This window comes from Schistocerca cancellata, chromosome 1, assembly GCF_023864275.1.
Source record: "Schistocerca cancellata isolate TAMUIC-IGC-003103 chromosome 1, iqSchCanc2.1, whole genome shotgun sequence".
NCBI lineage: Eukaryota > Metazoa > Arthropoda > Insecta > Orthoptera > Acrididae > Schistocerca > Schistocerca cancellata.
This window is the reverse complement of record NC_064626.1, coordinates 194,694,863-194,714,942: the sequence shown is the minus strand read 5'-3', so window position 1 is coordinate 194,714,942 and position 20,080 is coordinate 194,694,863. Positions and strand designations below refer to the sequence as shown.

Below are 20,080 nucleotides of genomic sequence, written 5' to 3'. Positions count from 1 at the left end.
TGACTTGATGTTAGTGAAGAATGCATTTAAGGCGACAAAGACACCATTATCAATACCTCACTGAGCTTGGCTATCAAAAACTAGATGTTTCTGCTGCAGTACTGTAGAAAGATTTGCTAGGAATACATCCACTGTACATGATTGCTGATAGCGGTGGTCGGGCTCCGGACGGCCACGTGGCACTACCCACAGGGGAGACCATTGTGTTGCGTATGGCTCTGGCGCTTCGTACTACATGTGCAGCAGCAATCTGAGTAGCAGTTGGCACCACATTCACACAACGAGCTGTTAGAAATCGGTTTCTTCATGGACAGCTCCAAGCCAGATGCCCTGTAGTGTGCATTCCACTGGCTGGCCGATGTGGCCGTGCGGTTCTAGGCGCTGCAGTATGGAACCGCAGGACCGCTACGGTCGCAGGTTCGAATCCTGCCTCGAGCATGAATGTGTGTGATGTCCTTAGGTTAGTTAGATTTAACTGGTTCTAAGTTCTAGGGGACTAATGACCTCAGAAGTTGAGTCCCATAGTGCTCAGAGCCATTTTTTTTTTTTGCATTCCACTGACGCCAAACCACCGCCGTTTTCGTCTTCAGTGGTGTGAAGCGACAGCTCATTGGAGAGCGAGTTGGAGGTCTAGTATATTTTCTGATGAAAGCTGTTTCTGCCTCGGTGGCTGGTCTAGCGTATTTTCTGATGAAAGCTGGTTCTGCCCCGGTGGCAATGATGGCTGGTCTAGTGTATTTTCTGATGAAAGCTGGTTCTGCCTTGGTGGCAATGATCACTGTGTGTTGGTCAGGTTGTCAACTTGCTACACACGCTGCAATTATAGTGTGCAGCTTCGTATGACAGTTGTGGCACTGTTGTCGTTATCCCATCCATCCAACTGTACATCAACATGTAGCCTTGGTGCGCTCGATCACCAGATCGTATGGGATATTATCGAACGACAACTCCGTTGTCATCCACAATCAGCCGTAACCCTCCCCGTACAAGCCGATCGACTGCAACAGCCATGGAGCTCCGTCCCACAAACTGACACCCGGCAGCAGTACAACACAGTGCTTGCGCCTTTGCATGCTTGCATCAACATTTTGGCGGTTAAACCCGTTAGTAATGTGTTGTCGCCGCCAGACACCACACTTGCTAGGTGGTAGCCTTTAAATCGGCCGCGGTCCTTCAGTATACGTCGGACCCGCGTGTCGCCACTATCAGTGATTGCAGACCGAGCGCCGCCACACGGCGGGTCTAGTCTAGAGAGACTCCCTAGCACTCGCCCCAGTTGTACAGCCGACTTCGCTAGCAATGGTTCACTGTCTACATACGCTCTCATTTGCAGAGACGGCAGTTTAGCATAGCCTTCAACTACGTCAAAACATCCACGGGTGTACTGCCGGTCTACAGTGTCCAACGAGCACAATATTTCGGCGATCATACATGTCGCCATCATCAGGTGAACTGATGGACTGAGCTCCTGTGAACGTGCCGGCACGGAGATCCGTACGCTATGGCTGCTCAGAGGGAACTGGGTTCGGTCGCGGCGGCGGCCGATTTAAATACCCTCCGCCCGCGGCGCGCTCCCTCCGCAGTCCGCGCCCCGAGCCACGGTCGCGCGGTGGAACAGATTGCGACGGCGTCTGAGATGACGTCGGAGTGATGGCTCTGTCCGCCGTGGTCGTCACAACTATATATTTGCTCGATTTACTCTTGATTAACACAATCACTGGTTCCCAAGCCTTGCAAAGATTATAGCCACAGTCACGGTTTATGAGGTCGTCATTGGTGCGAATTTCGATGGCCTCTCTAACAACGCTAGAAACTCCTTGACTTCCTTACACATCTAAACTCCATACACCCCAACATCAAATTCACTATGGAGATTGAAACGGAGGGTAAGTTACCTTTCCTTGACGTCTTGGTCAAGAGAAGGGCTGACGGCACCATAGGTCATGGGGTGTATCGGAAGACAACGCACACTGATCTGTATTTGCACGCAGACAGCTGCCACCACCCTTCACAGAGGAATGGGGTACTTAAAACTCTAGTACATAGGGCGCGCACTATCTCTGACGCAGAGAGTCTACCCCAGGAATTGGAACATCTGAGAACTGTATTTCGAAAAAATGGGTACTCAGAGTGGCAGATTCAACGTGCTCTCCGCCCAACCACTACAGCACAACCTGTAGAGATGGATCAAATCACGAGGGAGGAGGTAGGCACTGCGTTTATTCCACATACAGGCGCACCAGATTTTCGCATCTGCAGTGGCTTATCTCTCGCTTACAATGTTAACCATTTAAATGAGTTACATAGACAAATATTTTACAGGAAAATGCTATTAATTATTTTTTGGTACTGCGAATTTTTCCATCATTGTATTTATTTTCCTACATATATGTAAGTATTGGTGGACACCAACGTTTTATTTATCAACTGAAGTTTGAGCTCTTCTCGTTGTTACAATTGTGGTATGCTCCTTCGCATGCTCATGCACCCCCATGATAATCCTTGGACAATCATTCTACGAACTGAATGGTTTCTTTCAGTCCCACCTGCAAGTAAGCTCGAGTACGGAGTGTCTCTCTGTGGGTTCCATCCCGTTCTTCGAGTACCTCTGGGTACAGTACGTGTAGTGTTGTAATTCTATAATCTGCAAAAATAGACCTACGAGGCTTAAGTTAGTGTTATTATAAAGAATACCGGGAACAGACTACACGAAAGTCAAGAACATAATATAATCGGATGAAGGCGGCAGTTCACCCCTGCTTCATAAATGTTCAGCAGCAGGGCTTACATGATGTTTTATTAAATGTCCAGTGTGCTGTGTGATGCTGAGGATTATGGTGACTATACACTTGTGTGAACCGTGGTACTATACAGTTCATTAGAAAATCAAAATTACAATCTCACCACAGTTATTTAAAGGAAATAGAAAGACCGGAATCACCGGTGATGGACAAGCTTGTGATTGTTTTACAATTTTAATTTGACTCAAAACAGACTTTATTATAAACTTCAATTCGGACATTTTCCCTCTTACTGATGCAATGTACAAATCTTCACTTTGATTGAGTTACATAAACACGAACAAGAATCATATTATTTTGCGTCCGCAACCAAAATCATTGATAGTAGGCACGGTGAATATTCAATCATAAACAATCGTCCTTGTTTAACCATATATCATGACATAATAACAATTTAAACTTCCAAGCAAAGTTACACTGCCACATAATAGCACAACTTCATAAAGAACAAAGAGATCTTAAAGCTTAATATAATTGAACTGTCTACATAAAGATCCACAGTGAAACATGGTTATACTAAAACTACAAAGTGGGGCAAACAAGGTCGCAAAAATTGAACACAGAATAAGAACAAGCTGCACGTTCATTAAAGATAGTCAAATGATTAATATAAGTGTTAAATAAGAACAGCTAGTAACAACTCAACCAGTAAAATGACTTACAGAAACTCTAATATTAACAAAGTGGCCTAACTTAACTAACGGACATTATGACTCAGAATGATTCCCAAATTGCCCTTAACTTTACAGAACAACGTTAAGGCCCATAGCAGTGTCTGGAAGCAATAACGCTATAGCCGGCAGGCAATACGAGCGTTCACTCTTCACAGCAAGAGCACAGGGTCACATAGCAGGCGGTATATATTTATACATAATCCGACTGGCCCCACAATGACCGGTCCTGACAAAAATCCATAACCGCACCAACGCCTGGGAACGAGCAATCTTAACAAATGGCCTGCAGCACAAATAGAGTGCAATGAAGACAAGGTCAAATCACAGCCACGCTGGAATATACACTCCTGGAAATTGAAATAAGAACACCATGAATTCATTGTCCCAGGAAGGGGAAACTTTATTGACACATTCCTAGGGTCAGATACATCACATGATCACACTGACAGAACCACAGGCACATAGACACAGGCAACAGAGCATGCACAATGTCGGCACTAGTACAGTGTATATCCACCTTTCGCAGCAATGCAGGCTGCTATTCTCCCATGGAGACGATCGTAGAGATGCTGGATGTAGTCCTGTGGAACGGCTTGCCATGCCATTTCCACCTGGCGCCTCAGTTGGACCAGCGTTCGTGCTGGACGTGCAGACCGCGTGAGACGACGCTTCATCCAGTCCCAAACATGCTCAATGGGGGACAGATCCGGAGATCTTGCTGGCCAGGGTAGTTGACTTACACCTTCTAGAGCACGTTGGGTGGCACGGGATACATGCGGACGTGCATTGTCCTGTTGGAACAGCAAGTTCCCTTGGCGATCTAGGAATGGTAGAACGATGGGTTCGATGACGGTTTGGATGTACAGTGCACTATTCAGTGTCCCCTCGACGATCACCAGTGGTGTACGGCCAGTGTAGGAGATCGCTCCCCACACCATGATGCCGGGTGTTGGCCCTGTGTGCCTCGGTCGTATGCAGTCCTGATTGTGGCGCTCACCTGCACGGCGCCAAACACGCATACGACCATCATTGGCACCAAGGCAGAAGCGACTCTCATCGCTGAAGACGACACGTCTCCATTCGTCCCTCCATTCACGCCTGTCGCGACATCACTGGAGGCGGGCTGCACGATGTTGGGGCGTGAGCGGAAGACGGCCTAACGGTGTGTGGGACCGTAGCCCAGCTTCATGGAGACGGTTGCGAATGGTCCTCGCCGATACCCCAGGAGCAACAGTGTCCCGAATTTGCTGGGAAGTGGCGGTGCGGTCCCCTACGGCGCTGCGTAGGATCCTACGGTCTTGGCGTGCATCCGTGCGTCGCTGCGGTCCGGTCCCACGTGGATGGGCACGTGCACCTTCCGCCGACCACTGGCGACAACATCGATGTACTGTGGAGACCTCACGCCCCACGTGTTGAGCAATTCAGCGGTACGTCCACCCGGCCTCCCGCATGTCCACTATACGCCCTCGCTCAAAGTCCGTCAACTGCACATACGGTTCACGTCCACGCTGTCGCGGCATGCTACCAGTGTTAAAGACTGCGGTGGAGCTCCGTATGCCACGGCAAACTGGCTGACACTAACGGCGGCGGTGCACAAATGCTGCGCAGCTAGCGCCATTCGACGGCCAACACCGCGGTTCCTGGTGTGTCCGCTGTGCCGTGCGTGTGATCATTGCTTGTACAGCTCTCTCGCAGTGACCGGAGCAAGTATGGTGGGTCTGACACACCGGTGTCAATGTGTTCTTTTTTCCATTTCCAGGAGTGTATAATAAGCACGCCCCAATTATTATGGAGTAATACTCTAACATTACCCGTCTGCCAGTAAATTAGCAGGAAACTTAGAGATCATTTTCAACATTAAATAAACATACCAAATGCGGCCGTGACAAATGATTAAACCATTTACTCGACGGCTGACGGGCACGCACACAACCGCAGCCAGTCGCAAAGCGGACAATATGTCCTGAGACAAGTTGAAATTTGCATGAAAACCACTTAAAAAACACACTCCACGGATGATCAGAAACGGAATGAGAAACATCAGCCTCTTTAAAATAGCCACTGTGGAACCCAGTTCAGAATCATCTCTGGCAGCTACGCACCCCCAATGTTTCAACAATCTCCTTAGTTAAACACAAAATGAAAGTCGTACGTAACTTGCAGCTTGCAAATTACGCTCTGGGAACCTGTTCAGCGTGAGACGACGAACCCACCGCAAATCTGCACGTCAAGGCAGCCAGTGATCGGCACCGTACAAACGGTGCGCGCTAAAAGACAAGGGCGGCGAGCGTGGCGAGGCCCATGCATCATCACGGTTAGGGAGGCGGGCATGTTTTCAGCACAAGTTGGCTCTTTGGACGCTGACCGGAGACTCACTCGTCACACGTTCACCCGGAAAACCGCCGGGGTAGCAGTAAAAGATAGCAGGACAGCCAAATATCGATATCAGCGAAGCAAGTGGAACACCATAGCGCCAGTCCTCACGGCTCATTGAGTATCTACGCTGTGTCGTAATTGTTGCAGGAACAAAACGGATAGTGAACATTTACGGATCATCCCATGAGTTTCTCTGGAAGTTCGTAGAAAACTTGTGCACGCATGTAATCAGAAACGTTACCTCTGTAGCATTAACCACTGAAAATAATAGTTGAGATTTAAAGTAAACTTTATCATTAGTACAGGTATAGATTTGCACCCAAGGAAACATAATTTTATGCATTTTTCTAGTGGCGTGCACTGTCAGACAATACATTTACAGAACTATTGTGAGATACGTCACCATATCTTGAGGCATTGGCTTTTAGGCATTTCTTCTTCTTATCTTCGGCCGACGTTTGACAAGTGATTCTTCTTGCGCTACGGCAAGAGGACGTGAGTAATTTTAAAATATTTACCTTTAGCTAGCAATGGAGGGCGAATCTTTAAACATGCCTTCAATTCGAAACAATGCCAGAAACGTCATTCAACGAACATCGGACGAAGATACCGAGAAGAAATCTTGCTGATATACAATGTGCTTAGGACCTGTTGAGGTTTGCGACAATATACCACACACTTTATAATACGGTTAGTTACGGACATTAAAATGGCACTAAAGTAAAATACTTCTTAAAGTAGGTAAAGAGTTTCGACACTGGCAGTCACCATCTGAGACCGAATCCTTCTATTAACATTAAAAAAATGTTATTAAAAATAAGAAAGATAAGAAAATCGACATCCATTACTGACCATGAGCGCTTACACATAACTTCCAGTTCCGGGAGACAGTGGGAACCAGTATAGATATGGAAACATAGGCACAAAACCACTGAGAATAAGTGTACAAATTTCTGGGTGTCAAAGATAATTTTAGGGTAAAAAGTATCAAAGGTTTTCAATGACTTTAATGAACCAATGGAATTGAAAGTAACAAAATACGTATCGTCCATACACATGGAAAATAATGCACACGTACAGTCCGACAGGTGGCTGAATAAATAGAAATCAACAAAAACGACCCAAAAGAAAAAGAACAAACTTTGGACTACATGCACAGTACTCATTGGAACCGAGGCCTTCAATATAAAATAAACATTCCAAAGACATTACAAGAATCTCTCGCAGGATGTTACAAGCGCTGAACGTCTATATACAATAATGCAGGGAAACTAAGTAACTGCAACGGGTGGGGGTGGGGGTGGCGAAAAATTTTCCACAATATACAACCAGCCGCCCTACATAAGGGGCAGAGCACTGGTCTTGTAAACCAGGGGTCGTGAGTTCGATTCTCACAGGGGGCAGCACAATTTTAAATGGGCCAATGTAATGCTTTGAACCGAAAATTTCAAAATTGCGTGTCTTTTCGGGCCAGAGCCAAGATAACAGATGATGATAGACGAAAGACAGCAACACCCCGTCAGCCATCGCTGTGGACCTCAGTGGTAGCGAATTGTTGTGGCAGAGTAGATATTCGTACGCATTTTCTAAGCTCTGGAATGTATTTTTCGCGAGCGTTGTGACGACTGCAAGAAGTGTACACTGCAACAGCCTCCTTAGCTCAGGGGCAGAGCACTGGTCTTGTAAACCAGGGGTCGTGAGTTCGATTCTCACAGGGGGCAGCACAATTTTAAATGGGCCAATGTAATGCTTTGAACCGAAAATTTCAAAATTGCGTGTCTTTTCGGGCCAGAGCCAAGATAACAGATGATGATAGACGAAAGACAGCAACACCCCGTCAGCCATCGCTGTGGACCTCAGTGGTAGCGAATTGTTGTGGCAGAGTAGATATTCGTACGCATTTTCTAAGCTCTGGAATGTATTTTTCGCGAGCGTTGTGACGACTGCAAGAAGTGTACACTGCAACAGCCTCCTTAGCTCAGGGGCAGAGCACTGGTCTTGTAAACCAGGGGTCGTGAGTTCGATTCTCACAGGGGGCAGCACAATTTTAAATGGGCCAATGTAATGCTTTGAACCGAAAATTTCAAAATTGCGTGTCTTTTCGGGCCAGAGCCAAGATAACAGATGATGATAGACGAAAGACAGCAACACCCCGTCAGCCATCGCTGTGGACCTCAGTGGTAGCGAATTGTTGTGGCAGAGTAGATATTCGTACGCATTTTCTAAGCTCTGGAATGTATTTTTCGCGAGCGTTGTGACGACTGCAAGAAGTGTACACTGCAACAGCCTCCTTAGCTCAGGGGCAGAGCACTGGTCTTGTAAACCAGGGGTCGTGAGTTCGATTCTCACAGGGGGCAGCACAATTTTAAATGGGCCAATGTAATGCTTTGAACCGAAAATTTCAAAATTGCGTGTCTTTTCGGGCCAGAGCCAAGATAACAGATGATGATAGACGAAAGACAGCAACACCCCGTCAGCCATCGCTGTGGACCTCAGTGGTAGCGAATTGTTGTGGCAGAGTAGATATTCGTACGCATTTTCTAAGCTCTGGAATGTATTTTTCGCGAGCGTTGTGACGACTGCAAGAAGTGTACACTGCAACAGCCTCCTTAGCTCAGGGGCAGAGCACTGGTCTTGTAAACCAGGGGTCGTGAGTTCGATTCTCACAGGGGGCAGCACAATTTTAAATGGGCCAATGTAATGCTTTGAACCGAAAATTTCAAAATTGCGTGTCTTTTCGGGCCAGAGCCAAGATAACAGATGATGATAGACGAAAGACAGCAACACCCCGTCAGCCATCGCTGTGGACCTCAGTGGTAGCGAATTGTTGTGGCAGAGTAGATATTCGTACGCATTTTCTAAGCTCTGGAATGTATTTTTCGCGAGCGTTGTGACGACTGCAAGAAGTGTACACTGCAACAGCCTCCTTAGCTCAGGGGCAGAGCACTGGTCTTGTAAACCAGGGGTCGTGAGTTCGATTCTCACAGGGGGCAGCACAATTTTAAATGGGCCAATGTAATGCTTTGAACCGAAAATTTCAAAATTGCGTGTCTTTTCGGGCCAGAGCCAAGATAACAGATGATGATAGACGAAAGACAGCAACACCCCGTCAGCCATCGCTGTGGACCTCAGTGGTAGCGAATTGTTGTGGCAGAGTAGATATTCGTACGCATTTTCTAAGCTCTGGAATGTATTTTTCGCGAGCGTTGTGACGACTGCAAGAAGTGTACACTGCAACAGCCTCCTTAGCTCAGGGGCAGAGCACTGGTCTTGTAAACCAGGGGTCGTGAGTTCGATTCTCACAGGGGGCAGCACAATTTTAAATGGGCCAATGTAATGCTTTGAACCGAAAATTTCAAAATTGCGTGTCTTTTCGGGCCAGAGCCAAGATAACAGATGATGATAGACGAAAGACAGCAACACCCCGTCAGCCATCGCTGTGGACCTCAGTGGTAGCGAATTGTTGTGGCAGAGTAGATATTCGTACGCATTTTCTAAGCTCTGGAATGTATTTTTCGCGAGCGTTGTGACGACTGCAAGAAGTGTACACTGCAACAGCCTCCTTAGCTCAGGGGCAGAGCACTGGTCTTGTAAACCAGGGGTCGTGAGTTCGATTCTCACAGGGGGCAGCACAATTTTAAATGGGCCAATGTAATGCTTTGAACCGAAAATTTCAAAATTGCGTGTCTTTTCGGGCCAGAGCCAAGATAACAGATGATGATAGACGAAAGACAGCAACACCCCGTCAGCCATCGCTGTGGACCTCAGTGGTAGCGAATTGTTGTGGCAGAGTAGATATTCGTACGCATTTTCTAAGCTCTGGAATGTATTTTTCGCGAGCGTTGTGACGACTGCAAGAAGTGTACACTGCAACAGCCTCCTTAGCTCAGGGGCAGAGCACTGGTCTTGTAAACCAGGGGTCGTGAGTTCGATTCTCACAGGGGGCAGCACAATTTTAAATGGGCCAATGTAATGCTTTGAACCGAAAATTTCAAAATTGCGTGTCTTTTCGGGCCAGAGCCAAGATAACAGATGATGATAGACGAAAGACAGCAACACCCCGTCAGCCATCGCTGTGGACCTCAGTGGTAGCGAATTGTTGTGGCAGAGTAGATATTCGTACGCATTTTCTAAGCTCTGGAATGTATTTTTCGCGAGCGTTGTGACGACTGCAAGAAGTGTACACTGCAACAGCCTCCTTAGCTCAGGGGCAGAGCACTGGTCTTGTAAACCAGGGGTCGTGAGTTCGATTCTCACAGGGGGCAGCACAATTTTAAATGGGCCAATGTAATGCTTTGAACCGAAAATTTCAAAATTGCGTGTCTTTTCGGGCCAGAGCCAAGATAACAGATGATGATAGACGAAAGACAGCAACACCCCGTCAGCCATCGCTGTGGACCTCAGTGGTAGCGAATTGTTGTGGCAGAGTAGATATTCGTACGCATTTTCTAAGCTCTGGAATGTATTTTTCGCGAGCGTTGTGACGACTGCAAGAAGTGTACACTGCAACAGCCTCCTTAGCTCAGGGGCAGAGCACTGGTCTTGTAAACCAGGGGTCGTGAGTTCGATTCTCACAGGGGGCAGCACAATTTTAAATGGGCCAATGTAATGCTTTGAACCGAAAATTTCAAAATTGCGTGTCTTTTCGGGCCAGAGCCAAGATAACAGATGATGATAGACGAAAGACAGCAACACCCCGTCAGCCATCGCTGTGGACCTCAGTGGTAGCGAATTGTTGTGGCAGAGTAGATATTCGTACGCATTTTCTAAGCTCTGGAATGTATTTTTCGCGAGCGTTGTGACGACTGCAAGAAGTGTACACTGCAACAGCCTCCTTAGCTCAGGGGCAGAGCACTGGTCTTGTAAACCAGGGGTCGTGAGTTCGATTCTCACAGGGGGCAGCACAATTTTAAATGGGCCAATGTAATGCTTTGAACCGAAAATTTCAAAATTGCGTGTCTTTTCGGGCCAGAGCCAAGATAACAGATGATGATAGACGAAAGACAGCAACACCCCGTCAGCCATCGCTGTGGACCTCAGTGGTAGCGAATTGTTGTGGCAGAGTAGATATTCGTACGCATTTTCTAAGCTCTGGAATGTATTTTTCGCGAGCGTTGTGACGACTGCAAGAAGTGTACACTGCAACAGCCTCCTTAGCTCAGGGGCAGAGCACTGGTCTTGTAAACCAGGGGTCGTGAGTTCGATTCTCACAGGGGGCAGCACAATTTTAAATGGGCCAATGTAATGCTTTGAACCGAAAATTTCAAAATTGCGTGTCTTTTCGGGCCAGAGCCAAGATAACAGATGATGATAGACGAAAGACAGCAACACCCCGTCAGCCATCGCTGTGGACCTCAGTGGTAGCGAATTGTTGTGGCAGAGTAGATATTCGTACGCATTTTCTAAGCTCTGGAATGTATTTTTCGCGAGCGTTGTGACGACTGCAAGAAGTGTACACTGCAACAGCCTCCTTAGCTCAGGGGCAGAGCACTGGTCTTGTAAACCAGGGGTCGTGAGTTCGATTCTCACAGGGGGCAGCACAATTTTAAATGGGCCAATGTAATGCTTTGAACCGAAAATTTCAAAATTGCGTGTCTTTTCGGGCCAGAGCCAAGATAACAGATGATGATAGACGAAAGACAGCAACACCCCGTCAGCCATCGCTGTGGACCTCAGTGGTAGCGAATTGTTGTGGCAGAGTAGATATTCGTACGCATTTTCTAAGCTCTGGAATGTATTTTTCGCGAGCGTTGTGACGACTGCAAGAAGTGTACACTGCAACAGCCTCCTTAGCTCAGGGGCAGAGCACTGGTCTTGTAAACCAGGGGTCGTGAGTTCGATTCTCACAGGGGGCAGCACAATTTTAAATGGGCCAATGTAATGCTTTGAACCGAAAATTTCAAAATTGCGTGTCTTTTCGGGCCAGAGCCAAGATAACAGATGATGATAGACGAAAGACAGCAACACCCCGTCAGCCATCGCTGTGGACCTCAGTGGTAGCGAATTGTTGTGGCAGAGTAGATATTCGTACGCATTTTCTAAGCTCTGGAATGTATTTTTCGCGAGCGTTGTGACGACTGCAAGAAGTGTACACTGCAACAGCCTCCTTAGCTCAGGGGCAGAGCACTGGTCTTGTAAACCAGGGGTCGTGAGTTCGATTCTCACAGGGGGCAGCACAATTTTAAATGGGCCAATGTAATGCTTTGAACCGAAAATTTCAAAATTGCGTGTCTTTTCGGGCCAGAGCCAAGATAACAGATGATGATAGACGAAAGACAGCAACACCCCGTCAGCCATCGCTGTGGACCTCAGTGGTAGCGAATTGTTGTGGCAGAGTAGATATTCGTACGCATTTTCTAAGCTCTGGAATGTATTTTTCGCGAGCGTTGTGACGACTGCAAGAAGTGTACACTGCAACAGCCTCCTTAGCTCAGGGGCAGAGCACTGGTCTTGTAAACCAGGGGTCGTGAGTTCGATTCTCACAGGGGGCAGCACAATTTTAAATGGGCCAATGTAATGCTTTGAACCGAAAATTTCAAAATTGCGTGTCTTTTCGGGCCAGAGCCAAGATAACAGATGATGATAGACGAAAGACAGCAACACCCCGTCAGCCATCGCTGTGGACCTCAGTGGTAGCGAATTGTTGTGGCAGAGTAGATATTCGTACGCATTTTCTAAGCTCTGGAATGTATTTTTCGCGAGCGTTGTGACGACTGCAAGAAGTGTACACTGCAACAGCCTCCTTAGCTCAGGGGCAGAGCACTGGTCTTGTAAACCAGGGGTCGTGAGTTCGATTCTCACAGGGGGCAGCACAATTTTAAATGGGCCAATGTAATGCTTTGAACCGAAAATTTCAAAATTGCGTGTCTTTTCGGGCCAGAGCCAAGATAACAGATGATGATAGACGAAAGACAGCAACACCCCGTCAGCCATCGCTGTGGACCTCAGTGGTAGCGAATTGTTGTGGCAGAGTAGATATTCGTACGCATTTTCTAAGCTCTGGAATGTATTTTTCGCGAGCGTTGTGACGACTGCAAGAAGTGTACACTGCAACAGCCTCCTTAGCTCAGGGGCAGAGCACTGGTCTTGTAAACCAGGGGTCTTGAGTTCGATTCTCACAGGGGGCAGCACAATTTTAAATGGGCCAATGTAATGCTTTGAACCGAAAATTTCAAAATTGCGTGTCTTTTCGGGCCAGAGCCAAGATAACAGATGATGATAGACGAAAGACAGCAACACCCCGTCAGCCATCGCTGTGGACCTCAGTGGTAGCGAATTGTTGTGGCAGAGTAGATATTCGTACGCATTTTCTAAGCTCTGGAATGTATTTTTCGCGAGCGTTGTGACGACTGCAAGAAGTGTACACTGCAACAGCCTCCTTAGCTCAGGGGCAGAGCACTGGTCTTGTAAACCAGGGGTCGTGAGTTCGATTCTCACAGGGGGCAGCACAATTTTAAATGGGCCAATGTAATGCTTTGAACCGAAAATTTCAAAATTGCGTGTCTTTTCGGGCCAGAGCCAAGATAACAGATGATGATAGACGAAAGACAGCAACACCCCGTCAGCCATCGCTGTGGACCTCAGTGGTAGCGAATTGTTGTGGCAGAGTAGATATTCGTACGCATTTTCTAAGCTCTGGAATGTATTTTTCGCGAGCGTTGTGACGACTGCAAGAAGTGTACACTGCAACAGCCTCCTTAGCTCAGGGGCAGAGCACTGGTCTTGTAAACCAGGGGTCGTGAGTTCGATTCTCACAGGGGGCAGCACAATTTTAAATGGGCCAATGTAATGCTTTGAACCGAAAATTTCAAAATTGCGTGTCTTTTCGGGCCAGAGCCAAGATAACAGATGATGATAGACGAAAGACAGCAACACCCCGTCAGCCATCGCTGTGGACCTCAGTGGTAGCGAATTGTTGTGGCAGAGTAGATATTCGTACGCATTTTCTAAGCTCTGGAATGTATTTTTCGCGAGCGTTGTGACGACTGCAAGAAGTGTACACTGCAACAGCCTCCTTAGCTCAGGGGCAGAGCACTGGTCTTGTAAACCAGGGGTCGTGAGTTCGATTCTCACAGGGGGCAGCACAATTTTAAATGGGCCAATGTAATGCTTTGAACCGAAAATTTCAAAATTGCGTGTCTTTTCGGGCCAGAGCCAAGATAACAGATGATGATAGACGAAAGACAGCAACACCCCGTCAGCCATCGCTGTGGACCTCAGTGGTAGCGAATTGTTGTGGCAGAGTAGATATTCGTACGCATTTTCTAAGCTCTGGAATGTATTTTTCGCGAGCGTTGTGACGACTGCAAGAAGTGTACACTGCAACAGCCTCCTTAGCTCAGGGGCAGAGCACTGGTCTTGTAAACCAGGGGTCGTGAGTTCGATTCTCACAGGGGGCAGCACAATTTTAAATGGGCCAATGTAATGCTTTGAACCGAAAATTTCAAAATTGCGTGTCTTTTCGGGCCAGAGCCAAGATAACAGATGATGATAGACGAAAGACAGCAACACCCCGTCAGCCATCGCTGTGGACCTCAGTGGTAGCGAATTGTTGTGGCAGAGTAGATATTCGTACGCATTTTCTAAGCTCTGGAATGTATTTTTCGCGAGCGTTGTGACGACTGCAAGAAGTGTACACTGCAACAGCCTCCTTAGCTCAGGGGCAGAGCACTGGTCTTGTAAACCAGGGGTCGTGAGTTCGATTCTCACAGGGGGCAGCACAATTTTAAATGGGCCAATGTAATGCTTTGAACCGAAAATTTCAAAATTGCGTGTCTTTTCGGGCCAGAGCCAAGATAACAGATGATGATAGACGAAAGACAGCAACACCCCGTCAGCCATCGCTGTGGACCTCAGTGGTAGCGAATTGTTGTGGCAGAGTAGATATTCGTACGCATTTTCTAAGCTCTGGAATGTATTTTTCGCGAGCGTTGCGACGACTGCAAGAAGTGTACACTGCAACAGCCTCCTTAGCTCAGGGGCAGAGCACTGGTCTTGTAAACCAGGGGTCGTGAGTTCGATTCTCACAGGGGGCAGCACAATTTTAAATGGGCCAATGTAATGCTTTGAACCGAAAATTTCAAAATTGCGTGTCTTTTCGGGCCAGAGCCAAGATAACAGATGATGATAGACGAAAGACAGCAACACCCCGTCAGCCATCGCTGTGGACCTCAGTGGTAGCGAATTGTTGTGGCAGAGTAGATATTCGTACGCATTTTCTAAGCTCTGGAATGTATTTTTCGCGAGCGTTGTGACGACTGCAAGAAGTGTACACTGCAACAGCCTCCTTAGCTCAGGGGCAGAGCACTGGTCTTGTAAACCAGGGGTCGTGAGTTCGATTCTCACAGGGGGCAGCACAATTTTAAATGGGCCAATGTAATGCTTTGAACCGAAAGTTTCAAAATTGCGTGTCTTTTCGGGCCAGAGCCAAGATAACAGATGATGATAGACGAAAGACAGCAACACCCCGTCAGCCATCGCTGTGGACCTCAGTGGTAGCGAATTGTTGTGGCAGAGTAGATATTCGTACGCATTTTCTAAGCTCTGGAATGTATTTTTCGCGAGCGTTGCGACGACTGCAAGAAGTGTACACTGCAACAGCCTCCTTAGCTCAGGGGCAGAGCACTGGTCTTGTAAACCAGGGGTCGTGAGTTCGATTCTCACAGGGGGCAGCACAATTTTAAATGGGCCAATGTAATGCTTTGAACCGAAAATTTCAAAATTGCGTGTCTTTTCGGGCCAGAGCCAAGATAACAGATGATGATAGACGAAAGACAGCAACACCCCGTCAGCCATCGCTGTGGACCTCAGTGGTAGCGAATTGTTGTGGCAGAGTAGATATTCGTACGCATTTTCTAAGCTCTGGAATGTATTTTTCGCGAGCGTTGTGACGACTGCAAGAAGTGTACACTGCAACAGCCTCCTTAGCTCAGGGGCAGAGCACTGGTCTTGTAAACCAGGGGTCGTGAGTTCGATTCTCACAGGGGGCAGCACAATTTTAAATGGGCCAATGTAATGCTTTGAACCGAAAATTTCAAAATTGCGTGTCTTTTCGGGCCAGAGCCAAGATAACAGATGATGATAGACGAAAGACAGCAACACCCCGTCAGCCATCGCTGTGGACCTCAGTGGTAGCGAATTGTTGTGGCAGAGTAGATATTCGTACGCATTTTCTAAGCTCTGGAATGTATTTTTCGCGAGCGTTGTGACGACTGCAAGAAGTGTACACTGCAACAGCCTCCTTAGCTCAGGGGCAGAGCACTGGTCTTGTAAACCAGGGGTCGTGAGTTCGATTCTCACAGGGGGCAGCACAATTTTAAATGGGCCAATGTAATGCTTTGAACCGAAAATTTCAAAATTGCGTGTCTTTTCGGGCCAGAGCCAAGATAACAGATGATGATAGACGAAAGACAGCAACACCCCGTCAGCCATCGCTGTGGACCTCAGTGGTAGCGAATTGTTGTGGCAGAGTAGATATTCGTACGCATTTTCTAAGCTCTGGAATGTATTTTTCGCGAGCGTTGTGACGACTGCAAGAAGTGTACACTGCAACAGCCTCCTTAGCTCAGGGGCAGAGCACTGGTCTTGTAAACCAGGGGTCGTGAGTTCGATTCTCACAGGGGGCAGCACAATTTTAAATGGGCCAATGTAATGCTTTGAACCGAAAATTTCAAAATTGCGTGTCTTTTCGGGCCAGAGCCAAGATAACAGATGATGATAGACGAAAGACAGCAACACCCCGTCAGCCATCGCTGTGGACCTCAGTGGTAGCGAATTGTTGTGGCAGAGTAGATATTCGTACGCATTTTCTAAGCTCTGGAATGTATTTTTCGCGAGCGTTGTGACGACTGCAAGAAGTGTACACTGCAACAGCCTCCTTAGCTCAGGGGCAGAGCACTGGTCTTGTAAACCAGGGGTCGTGAGTTCGATTCTCACAGGGGGCAGCACAATTTTAAATGGGCCAATGTAATGCTTTGAACCGAAAATTTCAAAATTGCGTGTCTTTTCGGGCCAGAGCCAAGATAACAGATGATGATAGACGAAAGACAGCAACACCCCGTCAGCCATCGCTGTGGACCTCAGTGGTAGCGAATTGTTGTGGCAGAGTAGATATTCGTACGCATTTTCTAAGCTCTGGAATGTATTTTTCGCGAGCGTTGTGACGACTGCAAGAAGTGTACACTGCAACAGCCTCCTTAGCTCAGGGGCAGAGCACTGGTCTTGTAAACCAGGGGTCGTGAGTTCGATTCTCACAGGGGGCAGCACAATTTTAAATGGGCCAATGTAATGCTTTGAACCGAAAATTTCAAAATTGCGTGTCTTTTCGGGCCAGAGCCAAGATAACAGATGATGATAGACGAAAGACAGCAACACCCCGTCAGCCATCGCTGTGGACCTCAGTGGTAGCGAATTGTTGTGGCAGAGTAGATATTCGTACGCATTTTCTAAGCTCTGGAATGTATTTTTCGCGAGCGTTGTGACGACTGCAAGAAGTGTACACTGCAACAGCCTCCTTAGCTCAGGGGCAGAGCACTGGTCTTGTAAACCAGGGGTCGTGAGTTCGATTCTCACAGGGGGCAGCACAATTTTAAATGGGCCAATGTAATGCTTTGAACCGAAAATTTCAAAATTGCGTGTCTTTTCGGGCCAGAGCCAAGATAACAGATGATGATAGACGAAAGACAGCAACACCCCGTCAGCCATCGCTGTGGACCTCAGTGGTAGCGAATTGTTGTGGCAGAGTAGATATTCGTACGCATTTTCTAAGCTCTGGAATGTATTTTTCGCGAGCGTTGTGACGACTGCAAGAAGTGTACACTGCAACAGCCTCCTTAGCTCAGGGGCAGAGCACTGGTCTTGTAAACCAGGGGTCGTGAGTTCGATTCTCACAGGGGGCAGCACAATTTTAAATGGGCCAATGTAATGCTTTGAACCGAAAATTTCAAAATTGCGTGTCTTTTCGGGCCAGAGCCAAGATAACAGATGATGATAGACGAAAGACAGCAACACCCCGTCAGCCATCGCTGTGGACCTCAGTGGTAGCGAATTGTTGTGGCAGAGTAGATATTCGTACGCATTTTCTAAGCTCTGGAATGTATTTTTCGCGAGCGTTGTGACGACTGCAAGAAGTGTACACTGCAACAGCCTCCTTAGCTCAGGGGCAGAGCACTGGTCTTGTAAACCAGGGGTCGTGAGTTCGATTCTCACAGGGGGCAGCACAATTTTAAATGGGCCAATGTAATGCTTTGAACCGAAAATTTCAAAATTGCGTGTCTTTTCGGGCCAGAGCCAAGATAACAGATGATGATAGACGAAAGACAGCAACACCCCGTCAGCCATCGCTGTGGACCTCAGTGGTAGCGAATTGTTGTGGCAGAGTAGATATTCGTACGCATTTTCTAAGCTCTGGAATGTATTTTTCGCGAGCGTTGTGACGACTGCAAGAAGTGTACACTGCAACAGCCTCCTTAGCTCAGGGGCAGAGCACTGGTCTTGTAAACCAGGGGTCGTGAGTTCGATTCTCACAGGGGGCAGCACAATTTTAAATGGGCCAATGTAATGCTTTGAACCGAAAATTTCAAAATTGCGTGTCTTTTCGGGCCAGAGCCAAGATAACAGATGATGATAGACGAAAGACAGCAACACCCCGTCAGCCATCGCTGTGGACCTCAGTGGTAGCGAATTGTTGTGGCAGAGTAGATATTCGTACGCATTTTCTAAGCTCTGGAATGTATTTTTCGCGAGCGTTGTGACGACTGCAAGAAGTGTACACTGCAACAGCCTCCTTAGCTCAGGGGCAGAGCACTGGTCTTGTAAACCAGGGGTCGTGAGTTCGATTCTCACAGGGGGCAGCACAATTTTAAATGGGCCAATGTAATGCTTTGAACCGAAAATTTCAAAATTGCGTGTCTTTTCGGGCCAGAGCCAAGATAACAGATGATGATAGACGAAAGACAGCAACACCCCGTCAGCCATCGCTGTGGACCTCAGTGGTAGCGAATTGTTGTGGCAGAGTAGATATTCGTACGCATTTTCTAAGCTCTGGAATGTATTTTTCGCGAGCGTTGCGACGACTGCAAGAAGTGTACACTGCAACAGCCTCCTTAGCTCAGGGGCAGAGCACTGGTCTTGTAAACCAGGGGTCGTGAGTTCGATTCTCACAGGGGGCAGCACAATTTTAAATGGGCCAATGTAATGCTTTGAACCGAAAATTTCAAAATTGCGTGACTTTTCGGGCCAGAGCCAAGATAACAGATGATGATAGACGAAAGACAGCAACACCCCGTCAGCCATCGCTGTGGACCTCAGTGGTAGCGAATTGTTGTGGCAGAGTAGATATTCGTACGCATTTTCTAAGCTCTGGAATGTATTTTTCGCGAGCGTTGTGACGACTGCAAGAAGTGTACACTGCAACAGCCTCCTTAGCTCAGGGGCAGAGCACTGGTCTTGTAAACCAGGGGTCGTGAGTTCGATTCTCACAGGGGGCAGCACAATTTTAAATGGGCCAATGTAATGCTTTGAACCGAAAATTTCAAAATTGCGTGTCTTTTCGGGCCAGAGCCAAGATAACAGATGATGATAGACGAAAGACAGCAACACCCCGTCAGCCATCGCTGTGGACCTCAGTGGTAGCGAATTGTTGTGGCAGAGTAGATATTCGTACGCATTTTCTAAGCTCTGGAATGTATTTTTCGCGAGCGTTGCGACGACTGCAAGAAGTGTACACTGCAACAGCCTCCTTAGCTCAGGGGCAGAGCACTGGTCTTGTAAACCAGGGGTCGTGAGTTCGATTCTCACAGGGGGCAGCACAATTTTAAATGGGCCAATGTAATGCTTTGAACCGAAAATTTCAAAATTGCGTGTCTTTTCGGGCCAGAGCCAAGATAACAGATGATGATAGACGAAAGACAGCAACACCCCGTCAGCCATCGCTGTGGACCTCAGTGGTAGCGAATTGTTGTGGCAGAGTAGATATTCGTACGCATTTTCTAAGCTCTGGAATGTATTTTTCGCGAGCGTTGTGACGACTGCAAGAAGTGTACACTGCAACAGCCTCCTTAGCTCAGGGGCAGAGCACTGGTCTTGTAAACCAGGGGTCGTGAGTTCGATTCTCACAGGGGGCAGCACAATTTTAAATGGGCCAATGTAATGCTTTGAACCGAAAATTTCAAAATTGCGTGTCTTTTCGGGCCAGAGCCAAGATAACAGATGATGATAGACGAAAGACAG

The 20,080-nt window shown here is 47.5% G+C and overlaps 40 non-coding genes across 40 annotated transcripts; all 40 read left to right on the top strand.

The window, feature by feature from the left end:
- Positions 1-7,500: 7,500 nt before the first annotated feature.
- Positions 7,501-7,572, top strand: Trnat-ugu (transfer RNA threonine (anticodon UGU)). Its single transcript has one exon. It is a non-coding gene; the product is annotated as a tRNA-Thr (tRNA).
- Positions 7,573-7,818: 246 nt separating this feature from the next.
- On the top strand, positions 7,819-7,890 carry Trnat-ugu (transfer RNA threonine (anticodon UGU)). Its single transcript has one exon. It is a non-coding gene; the product is annotated as a tRNA-Thr (tRNA).
- A 246-nt stretch (positions 7,891-8,136) lies between these two features.
- On the top strand, positions 8,137-8,208 carry Trnat-ugu (transfer RNA threonine (anticodon UGU)). Its single transcript has one exon. It is a non-coding gene; the product is annotated as a tRNA-Thr (tRNA).
- Positions 8,209-8,454: 246 nt separating this feature from the next.
- Trnat-ugu (transfer RNA threonine (anticodon UGU)) lies at positions 8,455-8,526 on the top strand. Its single transcript has one exon. It is a non-coding gene; the product is annotated as a tRNA-Thr (tRNA).
- Positions 8,527-8,772: 246 nt separating this feature from the next.
- On the top strand, positions 8,773-8,844 carry Trnat-ugu (transfer RNA threonine (anticodon UGU)). The gene has a single exon. It is a non-coding gene; the product is annotated as a tRNA-Thr (tRNA).
- Positions 8,845-9,090: 246 nt separating this feature from the next.
- Trnat-ugu (transfer RNA threonine (anticodon UGU)) lies at positions 9,091-9,162 on the top strand. Its single transcript has one exon. It is a non-coding gene; the product is annotated as a tRNA-Thr (tRNA).
- A 246-nt stretch (positions 9,163-9,408) lies between these two features.
- Positions 9,409-9,480, top strand: Trnat-ugu (transfer RNA threonine (anticodon UGU)). Its single transcript has one exon. It is a non-coding gene; the product is annotated as a tRNA-Thr (tRNA).
- A 246-nt stretch (positions 9,481-9,726) lies between these two features.
- Positions 9,727-9,798, top strand: Trnat-ugu (transfer RNA threonine (anticodon UGU)). The gene has a single exon. It is a non-coding gene; the product is annotated as a tRNA-Thr (tRNA).
- A 246-nt stretch (positions 9,799-10,044) lies between these two features.
- Positions 10,045-10,116, top strand: Trnat-ugu (transfer RNA threonine (anticodon UGU)). The gene has a single exon. It is a non-coding gene; the product is annotated as a tRNA-Thr (tRNA).
- A 246-nt stretch (positions 10,117-10,362) lies between these two features.
- Positions 10,363-10,434, top strand: Trnat-ugu (transfer RNA threonine (anticodon UGU)). The gene has a single exon. It is a non-coding gene; the product is annotated as a tRNA-Thr (tRNA).
- Positions 10,435-10,680: 246 nt separating this feature from the next.
- On the top strand, positions 10,681-10,752 carry Trnat-ugu (transfer RNA threonine (anticodon UGU)). Its single transcript has one exon. It is a non-coding gene; the product is annotated as a tRNA-Thr (tRNA).
- Positions 10,753-10,998: 246 nt separating this feature from the next.
- Trnat-ugu (transfer RNA threonine (anticodon UGU)) lies at positions 10,999-11,070 on the top strand. Its single transcript has one exon. It is a non-coding gene; the product is annotated as a tRNA-Thr (tRNA).
- Positions 11,071-11,316: 246 nt separating this feature from the next.
- On the top strand, positions 11,317-11,388 carry Trnat-ugu (transfer RNA threonine (anticodon UGU)). Its single transcript has one exon. It is a non-coding gene; the product is annotated as a tRNA-Thr (tRNA).
- A 246-nt stretch (positions 11,389-11,634) lies between these two features.
- On the top strand, positions 11,635-11,706 carry Trnat-ugu (transfer RNA threonine (anticodon UGU)). Its single transcript has one exon. It is a non-coding gene; the product is annotated as a tRNA-Thr (tRNA).
- A 246-nt stretch (positions 11,707-11,952) lies between these two features.
- Trnat-ugu (transfer RNA threonine (anticodon UGU)) lies at positions 11,953-12,024 on the top strand. The gene has a single exon. It is a non-coding gene; the product is annotated as a tRNA-Thr (tRNA).
- A 246-nt stretch (positions 12,025-12,270) lies between these two features.
- On the top strand, positions 12,271-12,342 carry Trnat-ugu (transfer RNA threonine (anticodon UGU)). The gene has a single exon. It is a non-coding gene; the product is annotated as a tRNA-Thr (tRNA).
- A 246-nt stretch (positions 12,343-12,588) lies between these two features.
- On the top strand, positions 12,589-12,660 carry Trnat-ugu (transfer RNA threonine (anticodon UGU)). The gene has a single exon. It is a non-coding gene; the product is annotated as a tRNA-Thr (tRNA).
- Positions 12,661-12,906: 246 nt separating this feature from the next.
- Positions 12,907-12,978, top strand: Trnat-ugu (transfer RNA threonine (anticodon UGU)). The gene has a single exon. It is a non-coding gene; the product is annotated as a tRNA-Thr (tRNA).
- Positions 12,979-13,224: 246 nt separating this feature from the next.
- Trnat-ugu (transfer RNA threonine (anticodon UGU)) lies at positions 13,225-13,296 on the top strand. The gene has a single exon. It is a non-coding gene; the product is annotated as a tRNA-Thr (tRNA).
- Positions 13,297-13,542: 246 nt separating this feature from the next.
- On the top strand, positions 13,543-13,614 carry Trnat-ugu (transfer RNA threonine (anticodon UGU)). The gene has a single exon. It is a non-coding gene; the product is annotated as a tRNA-Thr (tRNA).
- A 246-nt stretch (positions 13,615-13,860) lies between these two features.
- On the top strand, positions 13,861-13,932 carry Trnat-ugu (transfer RNA threonine (anticodon UGU)). The gene has a single exon. It is a non-coding gene; the product is annotated as a tRNA-Thr (tRNA).
- Positions 13,933-14,178: 246 nt separating this feature from the next.
- Positions 14,179-14,250, top strand: Trnat-ugu (transfer RNA threonine (anticodon UGU)). The gene has a single exon. It is a non-coding gene; the product is annotated as a tRNA-Thr (tRNA).
- A 246-nt stretch (positions 14,251-14,496) lies between these two features.
- On the top strand, positions 14,497-14,568 carry Trnat-ugu (transfer RNA threonine (anticodon UGU)). The gene has a single exon. It is a non-coding gene; the product is annotated as a tRNA-Thr (tRNA).
- A 246-nt stretch (positions 14,569-14,814) lies between these two features.
- Trnat-ugu (transfer RNA threonine (anticodon UGU)) lies at positions 14,815-14,886 on the top strand. Its single transcript has one exon. It is a non-coding gene; the product is annotated as a tRNA-Thr (tRNA).
- A 246-nt stretch (positions 14,887-15,132) lies between these two features.
- Positions 15,133-15,204, top strand: Trnat-ugu (transfer RNA threonine (anticodon UGU)). The gene has a single exon. It is a non-coding gene; the product is annotated as a tRNA-Thr (tRNA).
- A 246-nt stretch (positions 15,205-15,450) lies between these two features.
- Positions 15,451-15,522, top strand: Trnat-ugu (transfer RNA threonine (anticodon UGU)). The gene has a single exon. It is a non-coding gene; the product is annotated as a tRNA-Thr (tRNA).
- A 246-nt stretch (positions 15,523-15,768) lies between these two features.
- Positions 15,769-15,840, top strand: Trnat-ugu (transfer RNA threonine (anticodon UGU)). The gene has a single exon. It is a non-coding gene; the product is annotated as a tRNA-Thr (tRNA).
- Positions 15,841-16,086: 246 nt separating this feature from the next.
- Positions 16,087-16,158, top strand: Trnat-ugu (transfer RNA threonine (anticodon UGU)). The gene has a single exon. It is a non-coding gene; the product is annotated as a tRNA-Thr (tRNA).
- A 246-nt stretch (positions 16,159-16,404) lies between these two features.
- Positions 16,405-16,476, top strand: Trnat-ugu (transfer RNA threonine (anticodon UGU)). The gene has a single exon. It is a non-coding gene; the product is annotated as a tRNA-Thr (tRNA).
- Positions 16,477-16,722: 246 nt separating this feature from the next.
- On the top strand, positions 16,723-16,794 carry Trnat-ugu (transfer RNA threonine (anticodon UGU)). The gene has a single exon. It is a non-coding gene; the product is annotated as a tRNA-Thr (tRNA).
- Positions 16,795-17,040: 246 nt separating this feature from the next.
- Trnat-ugu (transfer RNA threonine (anticodon UGU)) lies at positions 17,041-17,112 on the top strand. The gene has a single exon. It is a non-coding gene; the product is annotated as a tRNA-Thr (tRNA).
- A 246-nt stretch (positions 17,113-17,358) lies between these two features.
- Positions 17,359-17,430, top strand: Trnat-ugu (transfer RNA threonine (anticodon UGU)). Its single transcript has one exon. It is a non-coding gene; the product is annotated as a tRNA-Thr (tRNA).
- Positions 17,431-17,676: 246 nt separating this feature from the next.
- On the top strand, positions 17,677-17,748 carry Trnat-ugu (transfer RNA threonine (anticodon UGU)). Its single transcript has one exon. It is a non-coding gene; the product is annotated as a tRNA-Thr (tRNA).
- Positions 17,749-17,994: 246 nt separating this feature from the next.
- On the top strand, positions 17,995-18,066 carry Trnat-ugu (transfer RNA threonine (anticodon UGU)). The gene has a single exon. It is a non-coding gene; the product is annotated as a tRNA-Thr (tRNA).
- A 246-nt stretch (positions 18,067-18,312) lies between these two features.
- Trnat-ugu (transfer RNA threonine (anticodon UGU)) lies at positions 18,313-18,384 on the top strand. Its single transcript has one exon. It is a non-coding gene; the product is annotated as a tRNA-Thr (tRNA).
- Positions 18,385-18,630: 246 nt separating this feature from the next.
- Trnat-ugu (transfer RNA threonine (anticodon UGU)) lies at positions 18,631-18,702 on the top strand. Its single transcript has one exon. It is a non-coding gene; the product is annotated as a tRNA-Thr (tRNA).
- Positions 18,703-18,948: 246 nt separating this feature from the next.
- On the top strand, positions 18,949-19,020 carry Trnat-ugu (transfer RNA threonine (anticodon UGU)). Its single transcript has one exon. It is a non-coding gene; the product is annotated as a tRNA-Thr (tRNA).
- A 246-nt stretch (positions 19,021-19,266) lies between these two features.
- Positions 19,267-19,338, top strand: Trnat-ugu (transfer RNA threonine (anticodon UGU)). Its single transcript has one exon. It is a non-coding gene; the product is annotated as a tRNA-Thr (tRNA).
- Positions 19,339-19,584: 246 nt separating this feature from the next.
- Positions 19,585-19,656, top strand: Trnat-ugu (transfer RNA threonine (anticodon UGU)). Its single transcript has one exon. It is a non-coding gene; the product is annotated as a tRNA-Thr (tRNA).
- A 246-nt stretch (positions 19,657-19,902) lies between these two features.
- Trnat-ugu (transfer RNA threonine (anticodon UGU)) lies at positions 19,903-19,974 on the top strand. Its single transcript has one exon. It is a non-coding gene; the product is annotated as a tRNA-Thr (tRNA).
- The last annotated feature ends 106 nt before the right edge of the window (positions 19,975-20,080 follow it).